General features: G+C 37.5%; 1 protein-coding gene across 11 annotated transcripts in view; it reads left to right on the forward strand.

The window, feature by feature from the left end:
- The window catches only part of RBMS3 (RNA binding motif single stranded interacting protein 3), a 711,391-nt gene that overhangs the window by 204,025 nt on the left and 488,444 nt on the right, over positions 1-18,922 (forward strand). The gene's annotated exons all lie outside the window — the stretch shown is intronic.

Genomic DNA, 18,922 nt, shown 5'->3' on the forward strand with positions numbered 1-18,922 from the left:
GTAGAAACAACATGCAGTTGGGAAGAGGCAGCAATTATACTTAGAAAAATTGTTTATAGTTGTCAATGATAAGCATGGAAGTGCATTTCTAAGGTTAGAAGGAAGGTGTGACATCATCGAGGCATTCAACGAACTGACGAAACAAGACATTGAAACGATCATCTAGGTCTTTATTGAAATAGCCAAGAATTGAAGCAGTAATAGTGTTGGGGAAGGTAACTGATCCAGAAGGTATTTGTGGAGCGCTAAGAGTGATCATATCTGGGGATTCTATAGACAATAATGAGAATGAAGAGTCACTGGTTATAAGATTTTAATGATGAAAGATTCTAAATTGGAGATTTTGGGTAGGAGTGAAGCCAAATGGACTTAGGAGCAGGGAGGACTCACCACATACAGGTCCATTGGGAGAAGAGATGTTAGAAAGGAAAAACAAGAAACAAAAACCAACAAACACTTGAGAAGGTTGCAAAGGAGCAGTGCCTTCAGGGTGAGTCAAGAAATAATCGGAAACATGCAAATTAAAGAAATTGGCAGTGATAATTTATATCCACTTAGGTAGCAACCATTATTTCATGTGGGTCATCCAGTGCTGTTTCCTGTCCCCATCTGGTCACCCGTCTTTGTTGGTATCATCCTAAATTCTCAGAGGCTTTTTAAAAAATCAGTTTGGAAAGAGCAATAAAGGGCATTTTTTAAAAAAGATTTTATTTATTTATTTGACAGAGAGAGATCATGAGTAGGCGGAGATGCAGGCAGAGAGAGAGGGAGAAGCAGGGTCCCTGCTGAGCAGAGAGCCCGATACAGGGCTTGATCCCAGGACCCTGAGACCATGACCTAATCTAACCCATTGAGGCTCAACCCACTGAGCCACCCATGCACCTCAATAAAATGCATTTTATTGACACTGGTAATTACACTAAGAATGTTGCCCCAAATATTTTTATTTAAACAAATGTTTAAAGTACATGTAAATAGGCTCAGGCTGAGCACTTTTTCATTCTCTACAATGGACACAGATATAGGCAATCTCCCAATTCTAGCTTATGGAGCATATGCAAGTGATACAGCCATTACAATGACAGGAAAGAAGACTAAACTGTGTCAGATGATGAACATATTTATTATAGGAAGTTAAATTAATATAGAGGAATATAAAATCATGTGTAAAAGAAATACAGATCTAGGTAAATATTTGAGAGTTAAGTATGGCTTATAGTTATGTCTGTGGTGAAGCCAGACTGCCTGGTTTGGACACTGCCTCTCCACTAAGTGAATTGTGTGATCTGTGGTAAATGACTCAACTTTCCTAGGTTCCTTAATTTCCCCATCTATAAAATAATGATAATAATAATAATAATAATATGGCCTGACTTGAAGGTTAAGTGGGTCGTACATGGATAATACTCAACAATACAAAGTGTCAACTGTGGTATAATTTACTGGCAATGTTAGACAAAAAATATATCAAGGAGTGGGAATATGGGTGGTAGATTATTATTAACTTTACATCTCTTCAAATCTGTTGTATTTCCACACAAAACAAACAAAACCCACTTGGAAAAATGATCTGGTTTTAATTATATTTATGTTTTGTGGTTCTTTTTGTGAACTATGAGGGCCTATGACTATATGTTTCTTTGTTTCTTGTAAAATAATGTCAGATGAAAACAGTAATGGATTGGGAGAGAATGTTATGTTTTGCTTTTTTTTAATAATTGGCAGATATTGAGTTCTTCTTGACCATGGCTTTTTTAGGAAGGATGCGGAATGGGTGAGATGGCTTTTTCAAGTAAAATCACTACGAGCATCGGACTTGTCATTAGAGAATGAAAATTGGGTGTGGTCCTCTCTGAGACACTTGCTTCTGAACCATTTGCAACTTCGCCTCCAGACTCAGGCTGTGCAATTAAAACCAAATCTTAGGAGGACAGGATTTATTTATTTTTGTTTTAAAATATATGGTATGAATTCAATTTTTCATGAGCTGTTGCACATGCAGTATATTACATGCAAGTTAGTGTTGAGTGGGGTGTGAAGAAGTACATTCACTAGTCTCCTTGGAGATGAAAAGAAAAAGCATCAAAATGAACCTTGATGTATTAGCCTAACCTCAGACTCTTACCCTAACTTAGCATCTGAAAGAAAGGCTTTTGTTTCCTCCCTGTGTATTATTCACACCCTGAAGTTCTGTACAGTAGACAGGCCCAGAGAAACAACTTGCTCTATTCTGGAAGGGGTCATGGAGAACTCTTTCAACATAACCTCTCGTTTTCAAGATTGTTCTTTCTTGGGTGGTGGCTGTGGCAGCTTTCATTCTATAAAATATGGCAACATAAAACAAAACAGTCACCATCAGGCCAAAATGACCAGAAATTGCTGAACAAAGCAGGCAACAGCTCCAGATGGAGAGTAATGAAAAGCAGACCACAGTTCATTCAGATACTCAAATGCAAGGACCAAATAAGGGCTATTGTATAAGTCACAGAGATTTGCACTGCATTGTTTTTTTGTTTGTTTGTTTTCTGCTTTTCTCCATATGTTTCCCTCTGGGTCCAGTATATTTACTAATTTAAAAAGTCAGGGAAAATCAGGGGGAGGAGTCAAGATGGCGGAGAAGTAGCAAGCTGAGACTGCTTCAGCTAGCCGGAGATCAGCTAGATAGCTTATCTAAAGATTGCAAACACCTGAAAATCCATCGGCAGATCGAAGAGAAGAAGAACAGCAATTCTGGAAACAGAAAAAACAACCACTTTCTGAAAGGTAGGACCGGCAGAGAAGTGAATCCAAAGCGACGGGAAGATAGACCCCGGGGGGGAGGGGCCGGCTCCCGGCAAGCGGCGGAGCAACCGCGCACAAAATCAGGACTTTTAAAAGTCTGTTCTGCTGAGGGACATCGCTCCAGAGGCTAAACCGGGGCGAAGCCCACGCGGGGTCAGCGTGGCCTCAGGTCCTGCAGGGTCACAGAAGGATCGGGGGTGTCTGAGTGTCGCAGAGCTTGCGGGTATTGGAACGGGAAAGCCGGCTACAGAGACAGAGCTGACAGTAAGCTCGCAGCTCCGTGTTACCTTGAACCGGTCGCAGGCTCGGTGAGCTCGGAGCGCGGCCGGAGGTCAGGCAGACGGGAGTGACTGGGCGCTGTTCTCTGAGGGCGCACTGAGGAGTGGGGCCCTGGGCTCTCGGCTCCTCCGGGCCGGAGACCAGGAGGCCGCCATTTGTATTCCCGTCCTCTGGAACTCTACGGAAAGCGCTCAGGGAACAAAAGCTCCTGAAAGCAAACCCGAGCGGATTACTCACCCCGGCCCCGGGTAAGGGCGGTGTAATTCCGCCTGGGGCAAAGACACTTGAGAATCACTACAACAGGCCCCTCCCCCAGAAGATCAACAAGAAATCCAGCCGAGACCAAGTTCACCTACCAAGGAGTGCGGTTTCAATACCAAGGAGAGCAGCAGAATTCCAGAGGAGGAGAAAGCCAAGCACGGAACTCATGGCTTTTTTCCTGTGATTTTTTTTAGTCTTGCAGTTAATTTAATTTTTTCTTTTTCATTTTTTTTTTCTCGCCTTTGGGTAAATTTTTTTTTAACTGTTACCTTTTTCTTTTTTAACGATTTTTTACTAGTTTATCTAATATATATATTTTTTTTTTTTACATTTTTCTTAGGTGTTTTCTTTTTTTAAAAATTCTTTTCTTTTCTTTCTTTTTTCTTTTTCTTTTCTTTTTGTTTTTTTTTCTTTCTTCCTTTTTGAACCTCTTTTTATCCCCTTTCTCCCCACTCACGATTTTGGATCTCTTCTAATTTGGTTAAAGCATATTTTCCTGGGGTTGTTGCCACCCTTTTAGTATTTTACTTGCCCCTTCATTTACTCTTATCTGGACAAAATGACAAGACGTAAAAATTCAACACAAAAAAAAGAACAAGAGGCAGTACCGAAGGCTAGGGACCTAATCAATACAGACATCGGTAATATGTCAGATCTAGAGTTCAGAATGACAATTCTCAAGGTTCTAGCCGGGCTTGAAAAAGGCATGGAAGATATTAGAGAAACCCTCTCGAGAGATATAAAAGCCCTTTCTGGAGAAATAAAAGAACTAAAATCTAACCAAGGTGAAATCAAAAAAGCTATTAATGAGGTGCAATCAAAAATGGAGGCTCTAACTGCTAGGATAAATGAGGCAGAAGAAAGAATTAGTGATATAGAAGACCAAATGACAGAGAATAAAGAAGCTGAGCAAAAGAGGGACAAACAGCTACTGGACCACAAGGGGAGAATTCGAGAGATAAGTGACACCATAAGACGAAACAACATTAGAATAATTGGGATTCCAGAAGAAGAAGAAAGTGAGAGGGGAGCAGAAGGTATACTGGAGAGAATTATTGGGGAGAATTTCCCCAATATGGCAAAGGGAATGAGCATCAAAATTCAGGAGGTTCAGAGAATGCCCCTCAAAATCAATAAGAATAGGCCCACACCCCGTCACCTAATAGTAAAATTTACAAGTCTCAATGACAAAGAGAAAATCCTGAAAGCAGCCCGGGAAAAGAAGTCTGTAACATACAATGGTAAAAATATTAGATTGGCAGCTGACTTATCCACAGAGACCTGGCAGGCCAGAAAGAGCTGGCATGATATTTTCAGAGCACTAAACGAGAAAAACATGCAGCCAAGAATACTATATCCAGCTAGGCTATCATTGAAAATAGAAGGAGAGATTAAAAGCTTCCAGGACAAACAACAACTGAAAGAATTTGCAAATACCAAACCAGCTCTACAGGAAATATTGAAAGGGGTCCTCTAAGCAAAGAGAGAGCCTACAAGTGGTAGATCAGAAAGGAAACCGAGACCATATACAGTAACAGTCACCTTACAGGCAATACAATGGCACTAAATTCATATCTCTCAATAGTTACCCTGAATGTGAATGGGCTAAATGCCCCTGTCAAAAGACACAGGGTATCAGAATGGATAAAAAAACAAAACCCATCTATATGTTGCCTCCAAGAAACACATTTTAAGCCCGAAGACACCTCCAGATTTAAAGTGAGGGGGTGGAAAAGAATTTACCATGCTAATGGACATCAGAAGAAAGCAGGAGTGGCAATCCTTATATCAGATCAATTAGATTTTAAGCCAAAGACTATAATAAGAGATGAGGAAGGACACTATATCATACTCAAAGGGTCTGTCCAACAAGAAGATTTAACAATTTTAAATATCTATGCCCCCAATGTGGGAGCAGCCAACTATATAAACCAATTAATAACAAAATCAAAGAAACACATCAACAATAATACAATGATAGTAGGGGACTTTAACACTCCCCTCACTGAAATGGACAGGTCATCCAAGCAAAAGATCAGCAAGGAAATAAAGGCCTTAAATGACACACTGGACCAGATGGACATCACAGATATATTCAGAATATTTCATCCCAAAGCAACAGAATACACATTCTTCTCTAGTGCACATGGAACATTCTCCAGAATAGATCACATCCTCGGTCCTAAATCAGGACTCAACCGGTATCAAAAGATTGGGATCATTCCCTGCATATTTTCAGACCACAATGCTCTAAAGCTAGAACTCAACCACAAAAGGAAGTTTGGAAAGAACCCAAATACATGGAGACTAAACAGTATCCTTCTAAAGAATGAATGGGTCAACCGGGAAATTAAAGAAGAATTGAAAAAAATCATGGAAAACAAATGATAATGAAAATACAACGGTTCAAAATCTGTGGGACACAACAAAGGCAGTCCTGAGAGGAAAATATATAGCGGTACAAGCCTTTCTCAAGAAACAAGAAAGGTCTCAGGTACACAACCTAACCCTACACCTAAAGGAGCTGGAGAAAGAACAAGAAAGAAACCCTAAGCCCAGCAGGAGAAGAGAAATCATAAAGATCAGAGCAGAAATCAATGAAATAGAAACCAAAAAAACAATAGAACAAATCAACGAAACTAGGAGCTGGTTCTTTGAAAGAATTAATAAAATTGATAAACCCCTGGCCCGACTTATCAAAAAAGAAAAGAGAAAGGACCCAAATAAATAAAATCATGAATGAAAGAGGAGAGATCACAAACTAACACCAAAGAAATACAAACTATTATAAGAACATACTATGAGCAACTCTACGGCAATAAATTTGACAACCTGGAAGAAATGGATGCATTCCTAGAAACATATAAACTACCACAACTGAACCAGGAAGAAATAGAAAGCCTGAACAGACCCATAACCAGTAAGGAGATTGAAACAGTCATTAAAAATCTCCAAACAAACAAAAGCCCAGGGCCAGACGGCTTCCTGGGGGAATTCTACCAAACATTTAAAGAAGAACTAATTCCTATTCTCCTGAAACTGTTCCAAAAAATAGAAATGGAAGGAAAACTTCCAAACTCATTTTATGAGGCCAGCATCACCTTGATCCCAAAACCAGACAAGGATCCCACCAAAAAAGAGAGCTATAGACCAATATCCTTGATGAACACAGATGCGAAAATACTCAACAAAATACTAGCCAATAGGATTCAACAGTACATTAAAAAGATTATTCACCACGACCAAGTGGGATTTATTCCAGGGCTGCAAGGTTGGTTCAACATCCGCAAATCAGTCAATGTGATACAACACATCAATAAAAGAAAGAACAAGAACCATATGATACTCTCAATAGATGCTGAAAAAGCATTTGACAAAGTACAACATCCCTTCCTGATCAAAACTCTTCAAAATATAGGGATAGAGGGCACATACCTCAATATCATCAAAGCCATATATGAAAAACCCACCGCAAATATCATTCTCAATGGAGAAAAACTGAAAGCTTTTCCGCTAAGGTCAGGAACACGGCAGGGATGTCCATTATCACCACTGCTATTCAACATCGTACTAGAGGTCCTAGCCTCAGCAATCAGACAACAAAAGGAAATTAAAGGCATCCAAATCGGCAAAGAAGAAGTCAAATTATCACTCTTCGCAGATGATATGATACTATACGTGGAAAACCCAAAAGACTCCACTCCAAAACTGCTAGAACTTGTACAGGAATTCAGTAAAGTGTCAGGATATAAAATCAATGCACAGAAATCAGTTGCATTTCTCTACACCAACAGCAAGACAGAAGAAAGAGATATTAAGGAGTCAATCCCATTTACAATTGCATCCAAAACCATAAGATACCTAGGAATAAACCTAACCAAAGAGACACAGAATCTATACTCAGAAAACTATAAAGTACTCATGAAAGAAATTGAGGAAGACACAAAGAAATGGAAAAATGTTCCATGCTCCTGGATTGGAAGAATAAATATTGTGAAAATGTCTATGCTACCTAAAGCAATCTACACATTTAATGCAATTCCTATCAAAGTACCATCCATCTTTTTCAAAGAAATGGAACAAATAATTCTAAAATTTATATGGAACCAGAAAATACCTCGAATAGCCAAAGGGATATTGAAAAAGAAAGCCAACGTTGGTGGCATCACAATTCCGGACTTCAAGCTCTATTACAAAGCTGTCATCATCAAGACAGCATGGTACTGGCACAAAAACAGACACATAGATCAATGGAACAGAATAGAGAGCCCAGAAATAGACCCTCAAATCTATGGTCAACTAATCTTCGACAAAGCAGGAAAGAATGTCCAATGGAAAAAAGACAGCCTTTTCAATAAATGGTGCTGGGAAAATTGGACAGCCACATGCAGAAAAATGAAATTGGACCATTTCCTTACACCACACACAAAAATAGACTCAAAATGGATGAAGGACCTCAATGTACGAAAGGAATCCATCAAAATCCTGGAGGAGAACACGGGCAGCAACCTCTTTGACCTCTGCCGCAGCAACATCTTCCTAGGAACAACGCAAAAGGCAAGGGAAGCAAGGGAAAAAATGAACTACTGGGATTTCATCAAGATCAAAAGCTTTTGCACAGCAAAGGAAACAGTTAACAAAATCAAAAGACAACTGACAGAATGGGAGAAGATATTTGCAAACGACATATCAGATAAAGGACTAGTGTCCAGAATCTATAAAGAACTTAGCAAACTCAACACCCAAAGAACAAATAATCCAATCAAGAAATGGGCAGAAGACATGAACAGACATTTCTGCAAAGAAGACATCCAGATGGCGAACAGACACATGAAAAAGTGTTCCATATCACTCGGCATCAGGGAAATACAAATCAAAACCACAATGAGATATCACCTCACACCAGTCAGAATGGCTAAAATCAACAAGTCAGGAAATGACAGATGCTGGCGAGGATGCGGAGAAAGGGGAACCCTCCTACACTGTTGGTGGGAATGCAAGCTGGTGCAGCCACTCTGGAAAACAGCATGGAGGTTCCTCAAAATGTTGAAAATAGAACTGCCCTATGACCCAGCAATTGCACTATTGGGTATTTACCCTAAAGATACAAATGTAGTGATCCAAAGGGACACATGCACCCGAATGTTTATAGCAGCAATGTCCACAATAGCCAAACTATGGAAAGAACCTAGATGTCCATCAACAGATGAATGGATCAAGAAGATGTGGTATATATACACAATGGAATACTATGCAGCCATCAAAAAAATGAAATCTTGCCATTTGCAACAACATGGATGGAACTAGAGCGTATCATGCTTAGCGAAATAAGTCAAGCAGAGAAAGACAACTATCATATGATCTCCCTGATATGAGGAAGTGGTGATGCAACATGGAGGCTTAAGTGGGTAGAAGAAGAATCAATGAAACAAGATGGGATTGGGAGGGAGACAAACCATAAGTGACTCTTAATCTCACAAAACAAACTGAGGGTTGCCGGGGGGAGGGGGTTTGGGAAAAGGGGGTGGGATTATGGACATTGGGGAGGGTATGTGCTTTGGTGAGTGCTGTGAAGTGTGTAAACCTGGTGATTCACAGACCTGTACCCCTGGGGATAAAAATATATGTTTATAAAATAAAAAAATAAAAAAAATAAAAAAAAAAAAAAGTCAGGGAAAATCAAATGAAAGAAGCCATTGAAAACATAGTATAAATCTTCAATGAATTTACTTGTCTCTGCCTTTTCCTGCTTTTTAAGTTTGGCTTCTTCTGTACCTCTCACCATACCATTTTTTTCTGACAGGCTATGTGTTTAGAGCAGAGGGAATGAGTAATGGATATTCCATAGAAAGTTTCCATGCCTAATAGCCATAGGATATAAGCGTAGTTAGCGTGTGCCAAGCATACCAACTTCTAAGAGTTTGAAATACTCCCTTCTGCCTTTGTTGTCACAAGCTGGTTGAATTATATTTATGGAAGCTTATGTTGCCTTTAACATTTCATTGGACCCTTAAAATCAGAGTTGAAGACAAGTATCTCGAAGTTCTGAAATCATCCATGGAAGATATCATTCATTCTTTATTAAATGAAATCATAAATTGTTATTTCTTCTGTAAGAAAAATAATTTTGCATGTTCTACTAATTTTATAGAGAGGGATAGAATCCTCCTAGATTGTTTCAAGGTGGGGCGTGAACAAGTCTTTCTGGCAGTTCTAGACACATGGCCCTGTTACACATTTTTAAAAATGACTTATTTATTCATTTTTAGAGAGAGAGGTAGGGGTAGGTGGGCGTAAGGGCAGAAGAAAAGAATCCCAAGCAGAATCCCTGCTGAGTGCAGAGCCTCATGTGGGGCTCAACCTCACAACCCAGACATCATGATCTGAGCCAAAATCAGGAGTCAGTTATCCAACAGACTGAGCCACCCAGGTGCCCTGCACTTTTTTTTTTTTTTAAGTATTTTAGGTAACTAAATATGAGGCCATATACTTGGGCAGATTTGGAAGTATTCAATTTATTTATCATTTAATTTTCTTCCTTACTGAGAGGGAGTATTTATATAGCAAATGAGGAAAGTATGGCTTTCTATATTAAATCCAATGGACATGGAGAAAGGAGGAGATACTATATGTTGTCATTTTTATGTAAAATTATTGTAGGGTATGAGGTAGCCCCTACTACCTATGGACGTGCACCTGGGTGGAGTATATATGTATAAATGGAACTATTTGGTTTCCAGAAAATAACATACAAAGTAGGTAAAGAAACTAAACACCATGGAAAGTCTCCTTTCTAGTACCCATTATTTTCCCAAATCAGTGCAAACTAAAATAAATGTTCTATACTTTTTGAGGGGAATAAGGACCTCCCCCAGGTGGGGTCACAGTCTATTGAGGAAGAAGCCCATGAAGCAAAATGACTTGAAAAACACACTTACTCAACTTTCAAATAATGGGATTAAGTTTTTTTTTTTAAAAAGGCAAAAACATCTCTATTTAGACAACTGCATTTTCCTTTGGAAAATGAAATGTGATATTTCCCTGAACTTCTTTTGTGAAGTTTAATTTAGTCCAGTATTAATTTTACCACTAATCACACGTAATCAATACATAAATGTATTTGCTTCATTTGGCATTGATATTGACTTTTATTTTCATTTCAGAAAAGATTAGTTTCTGTAGGAACTTTGCTAACTTCTGCCAGTACATCAAGCTTACTTAGAATCATCCTCCAGGTACTTTTTATAGGGAGTTTTCATTCTGGACATCTTTTGAAAAAACAACAACAACAACTAAACCCACCAGTTTTTATAATGTTATAGCCAGATTTTGGAAAGAATAACTTCTTTGAAGGTAAATGGTCTCAATTTGTTGCCTCTAGTTTCTGTAGACACCTACAACTAAAGTTGTTTTCTCCTGTTAAAAATAAACCTTCCAATCCTGTTATTTCCAATGCAGAGAAGTAAATATTTTGGAGTGTTCTTTATTATTTTTTTAAGTTTGTTTTTGTTTTGTTTTTGTCATCATTGTTGCTGTTATATTTATTTATTTATTTATTTGAGAGAGAGAGAGAGAGAGAACTCAGCCAGGCCAAGGGTCCAGGGAGAGGGAGAGAAGCAATCTTAAACTTTTTTTTTTTTTAAACTTTTTTTTTTTTTTTAAAGATCTTATTTATTTGACAGACAGAGAGAGAGAGATCACAAGTAGGCAGAGAGGCAGGCAGAGAGAGTAGGGGAAGCAGGCTCCCTGCTGAGCAGAGAACCCAATGTGGGGCTCGATCCCAGGACCCTGAGATCATGACCTGAGCCGAAGGCAGAGGCTTAAACCACTGAGCCACCCAGGTGCCCCTCGGGAGAGAAGCAATCTTAAGCAGCCTCACGCCCAGCATGGAGCTCCATCTGAGGACTCTGAGATTATGACCTGAGCTCCCTGAGCCAAAATAAAGAGTTGGATACTTAACTGACTGAGTCACCCAGGAATCTCTAGTATTATTTTATTTTTATTTTTATTATTATTCTGTGTTAACTTTGAGAAGTCTCTGAAATAAATGTAAAGCAAAATATGTACTTATATTTTGGTGGTCATACAACAACACAAATTTCTTTAAAAGTCTTTTTTAGCTATATATTTACTCAGCATTGGTTTCTGGTCATTTTTAGTGTACTGACTAAGCTAAAGTAACACTATGCACAGATATTAAATATAGTAGGTAACACTGCTATTTTAAGTATGCGATTATATTTTTCATCATTTAATACTATAACCTACCTTCTTCTTTGCACATGCAGAGATTATTTTATTGGAAAGAAATTTTAATAATTTTTGTGGAGTTTAAAACAGCTTAAAAATAAAATGGTACAGTAGTGTTGTTTCCTCCCATAATCTGAGCATGACTTTTTCCTAATCCATATTTTTTAAGTTAACAGAAATCCTTTTATTCAGATATTGTTTGCTTCTGTGTCTCAGTTCTGTATTTTTAGAATTTGACTTTTGTTAATATATATAAAATGCTCTTTCTTTTTACCTTTTTTAGTCTATGTCGATTATTTCTTCCTAAATTCACCTTTTCAAGGAGTTTTTACCCGACTCTTCCATCCTACTTAAACACTTTACAGGGATGCCTGAGTGACTCAGTCAGTTGAGATCTGACTCTTGATTTCTGCTCAGGTCATGATCTCAGGGTTGTGGGATCAAGCCATGTGTTGGGCTCCACTCTGGGTGTGGAGCCTAATTAAGATTCTCTGTCACCCTCTACCCCTCCCCTTTGACTCACTGGACACTCTCCCTCTCTTTCTCAAAATACAAAAAAGATTTTACAATATTATCACCTTTGAGTATCATCTGGAGTCAAAGATCTTATGCCACATTATCACTCTTGCTTTTGTGATTATAATCTAGATAATAAAACTCGAGATTCTGATGGGACTTATTTTCTATTGTTAAAGTATTGAGGAAATAAGACAGTTCATGGTAGTTACTTAGATTACAGAGGCTTTATCTTTCTCTCTGGGAGCCTTTGATGTTGCATCAATGGAAGGAAGGGACATGGACAGTTATATGTTCTACAGGTCTGTACAAACACCAGGGGTACAAGACATACACAGACACATGTTTCCTTGAGTTATTCTTTAAATATTTTAACTGAGAATATTTTATGAGAATGGAATTACCCCTTTTATTGTTTGAAGTTACCTGTTTTCACTCATCAGTAATTTCACAAGTGTATGGAAAATCCAATATGGTAATATATTTTAAATAACATGCAAATTATAGTAATGTAGAGTGAACAGATATGATATATGTTTGCCTAGTTTATCAAAATAAATGTAAACTTGTAATACCAGGTAAATAAACATCCTTTCAAATACAGGATTTCAAAACATGTAGATTTTTCAAAAGAAACTCCATTTAGTTCTTGAGGGATTTTCCAAATGAAGTCTATACTATGAAAGTTGCTAAGTAATAATTTTAGTTCTCTTGGACAAGTTATGTAACATCTCTAATGATTTGTTTCCTCAGTTGTTAAATGAGGTTATTTTTATCTGTGATGAAAAAAGTGTTTTTAGAATTACATGGAACCATGTTTGTAATATATCTGGTACCTACATCAGGTAAATTTTTCTATGGCTTTGGACTTTGATTTTTTTCTCATAAGAACCAGATTTTCTAGAGCTTCTATATATCTTGCATAATTTAATGCAAGTCTGAGTACATTTTCAGCGCTCAAGGATTATGTATTTTATGAATTGACACATATTTATCGAGTCTCATTTCTTAATAGCAAAAAGTGTGAGTACTTAAAGGATTTTTTTTCCCATATATTTTGGTGTTGACTATTTGATAGCCCTCAGGATTTTTCAGGGCTAATAAACCTTATGTCTTTGAGAACAAACACGTTCTGTCATAGTAGCAGGTGGTAGAATTCATTCAAATGGAGTCAGATAGGTTCTGAAAAAAATGTGCTTCTTTGTTCACCCTTTGTTATGTTGTTCACTTCATAACGTTCACAAGTTTAAAGCTAAAAAGGAAAAAAAAGAAAAATAAAGGCTAAAGATTCTTGCTTTGAAAATATTCTTTGAAAGCACAGTGAAGGTATATTTAGTTTAAGATATGATTAATAGTCATTTGATTTGATACTTCTCAATGTTCTTATTGACTCATTGGTTATTCATGTTGCTATTAAAATAATGATTTTTTCTGTCCTTTAGTGAGGAAATGAGACCCCCAATGTGTGAAAGAGAAAAACTCGTGCATGTGGCTAAAAACCCCCTAAACTACAAAAACATAAATTGAATTTGAGAGATGAATGTATCATGTATTATGGCTCTCCAAGTGCTCTAAGCTCAAATGTCTATCCATAAAATATTGGTGATACAAGTTCTCTATTTTGTATGATCGTTTTAAATATTGGTGTGATTTTCTTCCTGTGCTATGGAGTAAGAGAGAAATAGCAAGGTCTGCATTTAATCTGTATTACATCTCTTAAGAAAAGGGCAGCTCATTTTAATTAGTAGACATCCAGATAGACCTATTGGTCATTCAGCTTACATCAGTCTTGAGTTGGAAGAAAGGAACCTGTGTTCATAAAGCATCTTCAGAACACCTTCTTTATGACACTTATAAAGATATAACTTCTCTCAACAAGAAATAGTAAGATGCAGATATCACAGCTATTCTCATTCTCAGGGCTCGTTTACCAAAAGCGAGCTTAAACAAAAGATTTTAGAGAAACAGTCTGAAAGGACATACTGAGCTTTGGGTATAGGGATGATGTGGAAAATAACCACATTTGAGACTGTGCTGAAGTCATGTGGTAAAATTCCAAGAGAAATATACTCTAAGCTACCTTGGAATTTATGTCTTTGGGGTACTTCTACTACAATAGATAATTGAAGTAGAAAATATACCTTATCATTGAAGGAATGAATGAAATAAAAGATTTTTTTTTTAAAGAATTATATGAAGTGAAGTGAGAGGCTCTTTTAAAAAAATATTATTAAAACACTGATTAAAAAGTCTCTCAAGGTATTTCATGAGGTGTTTTCGAATGAGAAGGGGTAAAAAACCAGAAAATCTTTAATTTCATATTTAAGACTTCAAGAAATTATGACTAATACTATGTATTTTCATAGAGAAGCAGGTAATGAATTTGAGACTGAATTGACTAGAGGAAACCTTCTTCTCAAGTATTTTTAAAATAAAATTTGTGGGGCGCCTGGGTGGCTCAGTGGGTTAAGCCTCTGCTTTCAGCTCAGGTCATGATCTCAGGGTCCTGGGATCGAGCCCCACATCAGGCTCTCTGCTCAGCAGGGAGCCTGCTTCCTCCCTCTCTCTCTGCCTGCCTCTCTGTCTACTTCTGATCTCTGTCTGTCAAATAAATAAATAAAATCTTTAAAAAAAATAAAAATAAAATAAAATTTGTGTGTGTTCATTTGACATTATGATGATTTGACATACATATACATAGTTAACCAATCACTGTCAAGTTAATTAATATATCATATCCCCACAAAGTAATTTTGTGTATGTGTGTTGAGATCACCCGAAAGCTACTCTCTTAGAAAATTTCTGATATTCAGTGCTGTATTAACAATAATCATCATGCTGTACACTAGATCCTAGACACATTCTTCCTATAGAGGAGCCATTTTGTACCCTCAGATAAACATTTCCTCATTTCCCCCAACATTTTGTCTTTGATAATCACCATTCTACTCTCTGTTCCTAAATATTTGGATTTTTTAGATTCTGCGTATAAGTGAGATCATGCAGCTGTTTGTTGTTGTTTTTTTGTTTTTTTTCTTTGTGTGGCTGGTGTATTTCATTTAGCATAATGTCCTCCAGATTCATCCATGTTGTTACAAATGGCAAGATCTCTTCTTTTTTAAAGCAGAATAATATTCTGTTGTGTATATATACCACAGTTTCTTTATTTATTCATTTGTCAGTAGACATTTAAGTATTTTTCCTTCTTTGGCTGTTGTGAACATTGCTGCAACAAACATGGGGGAGCATATGTGTTTTTGATATTTTGATTTCATTACCTTTGGATGTGTACCCAGAAGAGAGATTGCTGGGTCATACAATAGTTCTATTTTTAGTTTTTGAAAAACCTGCACACTATTTTACATAATGGCTATACAAAGTTAAATTCCTACCAACAACATGTAAGGATTTCTTCCCCCCCACCCCACATCATCACCAGCATTTGTTATATCTTATCTTTCTAATATGACCATTCTTTTTTTTAAACATTTTTATTTATTTATTTATTTGACAGACAGCGATCACAAGCAGGCAGAGAGGTAGTCAGAGAGAGAGAGGAGGAAACGGGCTCCCTGCTGAACACAGAGCCCTGTTCTGGGCTCAATCCCAGGAACCTGAAATCATGACCTGAGCCGAAAGCAGAGGCTTAACCCACTAAGCCACCCAGGTGCCCCTCTACAATAACCATTCTGAACAGGCATGAGGTGATATCTCATTGTAATTTTGACTTATAATTCTGTAATTGTTATTAATCCTGAGCATATTTTCATATATGCATTGGCCATTTGAACGTCTTCTTTGGAAAAATATCTATTCAGATCCTTTACCCATTTTTTTAATAGGGTAGTTTATTTCTGCTATTGAATCATATGAGTTTGTTATATGTTTGGGATATTAACCTTTTAACAGATGCATGGTTTGCAAATATTTTCCTCTGACTAAATAAAAACTTAAGCAGCCAAAGTTTCCCAGGGCATCTGGGTGGCTCAGTTAGTTAAGTGCCTGACTGGTGATTTTGGCTCAGGTTGTGAGATTGAGCTCATTGTTGGGCTCTGCACTGGGTGTGGAGCATTCTTGGGATTCTGTCTTTCCCTTTGCCCCTCCTCTGTCTCCCCCTCTCCCCCTCTAAACAAAAACACACACAAACAAACAGACAAAAAGAAGCAGCAAAAAATTCCCATATGAAAGTGGAATTTTCTCATCTCTCTCAATTTTTAACCATTGTTTTTGAACCAAATTAAAATAACCCCCAGGTGAAATAGATATACATTCATAAATATTATTATATATTAATATATTTAATTTTATATTTATTATACACATATAAGTACTTGTGTATGTTACATATAAGTACATACATATGTCAATATGTCTGTGTGTGTGTGAGAAAGGGAGATGGGCAAAATATATATGAGATACTTGTAGCCTAAGAGAATTTTAAAAATCAAAATCTAAAGATTTGCCTTAAAGTTTAAGTTTAATGAAATATAATTTTTTTAAAAGGAGCTTGAAGTGAAATCCCCATAGCTGTTTATAACTAAGCATCCTCTGTGTTACATAAACCAAAGAAGTCCTGGAGAAGTTGTTCTGCCTTAGATAGCAGTCAGGTTTTTTGTGTCATTTCTCTATTTTATGAGGAGAATGTAAGACAAGTCATAGAGAGTCGAAGTTGCACAAGCAATTATCAAATAAGATCTCGTTCAAGCATGGATAAAGTGTGTATGTATTTGAAATCTGTGTAAAAATTTAATGTTCCTACTTTGCATCATCGTATTTCCACCAATTACGTCCTGGTAATATGGACTATTAATGCTAAATATCCTATTTATATCCTATCTTTTCCAGTTCAATCTATCTTTTCTCTTTTATGTCTTCCCTCAGTTACTAGTCTAGAGCCAATCCTTTGGCTCTGTTCTTGTTAAGGACATTTAAAAAAAAAAGTATATAACTTTCCAGATAAGATTATTTTAGTTTAAGGGTGCCTGGGTGGCTCAGTGTGTTAAGCCACTGCCTTCGGCTCCGGTCATGATCTCAGCGTCCTGAGATAGAGTCCCGCATTGGGCTCTCTCTCAGCGGGGGGCCTGCTTCCCTTCCTCTCTCTCTGCCTGCCTCTCTGCCTACTTGTGATCTCTCTCTGTCAAATAAATAAATAAAACTTTTAATAATAACTTTAAAAAAAGATTATTTCAGTTTACAAGGGAGCTGCTGTAAATGATAAAAAGCCAGCATGGTGTAAGAACTGGTAGAAGCATCAGACATGGCAAACCAGAAGATAGCTTATCTGTTTGGGGAGGAAGACTTTTAGTACTTCTGTTAAACTGCAGTCTTGGGTAGCATCAAGGGCTATGAGGCCTATCAGCATTTGCCAATATTTTAATCTTTCCCATCTGAATTCCCTTAAGCGTAGGAAATAAACTCTTCAGCCTATTTTCCACCATCCTAGTGACCAACCAATCAACCAGTGAACCAAATAAACACACTAAAGGACCAGGACAAAAGAAAATAAATAAATAAATAAATATAAAGAAGTGAATCCTAACAGGAAAGGTCAGGAATGGTAACTTTGGCTTGTTGGCCCAGAGAGAAGGCCCGCTCAACACAGTGCGTTGGGTAATGAGTTGATGAGGCACTGTGGCGTCCTCAGAAATATGGTAAGCAGCGGTTATGGGGACAGGAAATATGTTTTTACTGATACGCTGTGCAACTCAGCCTTGGTTCAAAGAGTGGTTAAGCATACTGGAGTCTATAAGTCTCTTGGAACATTCCTGTCATTCATCAAAAGGGAAGATTTGTCTAATAAAAGAATGTTGTTTGGCTACAACACTGCTTTAAAGTATTTAGATGAGAATCCTTTTTAGTGGAGGCTAAATCACTGTTAATTTTCTTAAAACCAGCCCACTTCACACACTTTTCTTACCTACTTAGCTCATGGGCATGCACGTCTTCAACTTTCAACAGCCTGTGTCTTTTTGAATGGCTATCAAGTAACCCAAAGAATTAATCTCTATCCCCTTTGAACTGATGAGGAAGCAAATCTGGAGAAGTTGGTTGAGGCCTAACCCTCTGTTATTTGCTCTTCCTCCCATAAAATAATCCCCTTACTGGCTGGCAGTAAATGGTCCTGGATGTTATTAATGACAGGCAAACACAAGGACAATGTTTTCATTCTGTGTAAAGGTAGACACTTTGAAAAACAAAGAGACAAAAAACAAAAACAAAAGAAAAACCAAAATAAAACAAAACAAAGCATGCAGCAGCTTTTACCCACCCACTTTCAGTCCACTGGAAACAGCATTGACTGGGGGTTCTCGCTCTGTCCTGTCACTACTCTGGCTGTATATGTGCATGAAGATTGTGCCTTGAAAGAAGAGGCACCTTTTGACAGTATTTTGATCATTTTGTTTCATTCTACATACTGTTTTTTTGAGAATGGTTTACTGTTCGCTTCAGTTTTACACTTAAGTTATATTAACAAATGTCTAGCCTTCTACCTGGGTTAACTTTAAAGCGAGCGCCAGTGTAATCAATTTTAAGTGGAAAAATATCACAGGATTATGGATGGTAGTAAGAGGACAAAATGCGGTTGATAATTTCCCTTCCTCTCAGGGTTCAGAATGAGGCATGTGCTTTCTTAAAGGGCTTGTGTGGTAGAGTTTCACAGCAAATGTACCCTTTCATCTTATTTAAGTTCTGTTTGGCTTGCCTCCCGTGTTTGCTTATGAGGATAAGGTTAAGACCTCTGAAGAGGCCACTCTATCCCAATTACTTACCCAGGCTCCCCTCTTTCCTTTAAATAGTATGCACTTAGCTGTGGAGAGTGGTTTGGGGTCATTAT

Source organism: Mustela putorius, unplaced genomic scaffold (genome assembly GCF_011764305.1).
Source record: "Mustela putorius furo isolate JIRA1106 unplaced genomic scaffold, ASM1176430v1.1 tig00003834_pilon_pilon_pilon, whole genome shotgun sequence".
In the NCBI taxonomy this organism is placed as follows: Eukaryota; Metazoa; Chordata; class Mammalia; order Carnivora; family Mustelidae; genus Mustela; species Mustela putorius.